General features: G+C 40.4%; 1 protein-coding gene across 2 annotated transcripts in view; it reads left to right on the top strand.

Annotated features, from left to right (window-relative positions):
* Positions 1 to 1,805, top strand: part of FBXO34 (F-box protein 34) — a 58,967-nt gene that overhangs the window by 9,110 nt on the left and 48,052 nt on the right. The gene's annotated exons all lie outside the window — the stretch shown is intronic.

The raw sequence follows: 1,805 nt of genomic DNA, 5'->3' as shown, positions 1-1,805 counted from the left end.
AAATTTAGGTTCTTGGGTTTTAGGGGGGAGGTTTTTGGGTTTTTTGTTTCGTGTTTTTTAAAAGAAGGATTTCATAACAACTGAACTAAATCCAGTGCAATGAGCAGGAACGCTGGAATCGGTGTATGTCTTAATCTGTCCTAGTATAAAGTCTGTGCAAGTGGGTGCTCTATTTGAATCTTCTTGCACATCGACTCTAAAATGTGTGCAGCATTTTTTCTCAGGGAATTGGTAGTCCTGCCAGCCTGAAATTTGGTTCATGTTTAAAAAAAAAAAAAAAAAAAAAAGGCAGCTAGAAGTAGGTCAGGGCATTTTCATCTAGCTGCTTTGGAATACAGTATTCCCCTACCAGTCTGTCAATTTTCAGTTGAATTTTCTCTTTCCGCTCTTGAGGGGTAGAAACCTCCATGTGAGGAACTTGGGTACAGGGAAAAGGGTGAAGTGAACTTTGTATCATTTTCCCACCCCCCCCTCTTGTTTCCTTTACACATTCAACATCCTTTTCTCTAATCTTTCTGTTAGCAGCTTTGGAAATTACCTGGAACAGCACATAACAAAATTTTCAGAGGAATATGCCTTTAGGGAAGCCAGTGTCTCCAAAAATGTAGTTTGTTTTGCATCAACATTTCCTACTTTTGCTGCAGCCCTGTTGAGAGTATACTTTCAGTTTATATGCTGCAAGATGTGTAAAATTAGATACAAAAAAAAATGTTCTTTTTCATCTGTGAACATGCTCCTTGTGTGTGGACTCATAAAACAGAAACCACCCTACACTGAAATTTGGATGTTTTTTCTTCCCAAGGAATGGCTTAAATAGCAGTTCATGCTCTTTGTTCTATGTGGGTTAATGTCTGGAAGTTAGGAAAAATTTTTATTGGGTATTAGTTGGAAGACCTAGATTTGCAGTTGCTAACTCTAGACCTCTTTTTTTTTTTTTCTTTGCTACTGATTTTTGCAAGAGCCATGAAGTTTGTAGGTCTCAAAACCAGGGTATTTTGAAAGGGCTGTTGTAAAATCTAAGCCAATGATGTAAGAGGATACTGTACTAAATGTTGGTATTTACTACTACTACGTGCCAAAAAACAAGCTTATACATAGTTGAACTTGTTAAGCAAAGTGCACTGTTTAACAAAGGACAGCTTGCATGTGTTCTCCATTGCAGGATTTATGGCATCCGACTGGTAATTCATAAGCAATGGCTTTTAACGGATGTCATCACTTTTCATTGCATTTATCCAATGCACCTTTTAAGTTGAAGTTTAAGGTTATGGGGGCACATGAGTGCTTTTGGGTGAATATAGCCCTGCCTGGTCCCCATCTGTGTGGACAGCCTCTGTATTTGCAGTTGTTAGATGTAGGGGAACTTAGTACTGAGGGCAAGTTATGCATGGGGTATTGCCCCCCCCCCCCCATGCCACTTGCTGGGTCACACTTTCCTGCTGTGCCAAGTGGTTTTGTGATTTCCATTTGCCCTGGCAAGCTCAAACCCTAACATTTATAGCTTTTTACATTGTTCTTTCACATGAGTGCTCTGACTTTGATCTGGGCCTGAAAAACTTAAGTGTAGACACTTCAGCTCTGTGTGATATGGCATGTGGAGAATAGGCTGTTGCACAGAAATCATGAGGCTCGATCCTGTGAGCACCCAGCACCATGGCAGACAGAGTCTAATGTGGAATGAGGAACAATCGCCTTCAGTGTGTCAGCTAAGCGTGAATCTAAAACGTTCACGTGTATACTGAGTATAAAAGAGCACTTGGCCTGTACAATTAGGTCTGGGGATATTCTCACTTACGTAGATGCTG

The sequence above is a fragment of the Gavialis gangeticus genome, unplaced genomic scaffold (assembly GCF_001723915.1).
Source record: "Gavialis gangeticus isolate Ggan-Ray unplaced genomic scaffold, GavGan_comp1, whole genome shotgun sequence".
NCBI classification, from domain to species: Eukaryota; Metazoa; Chordata; order Crocodylia; family Gavialidae; genus Gavialis; species Gavialis gangeticus.
Note: the sequence above shows the minus strand (reverse complement) of the source record. Positions and strands in the feature narration are given on the sequence as shown.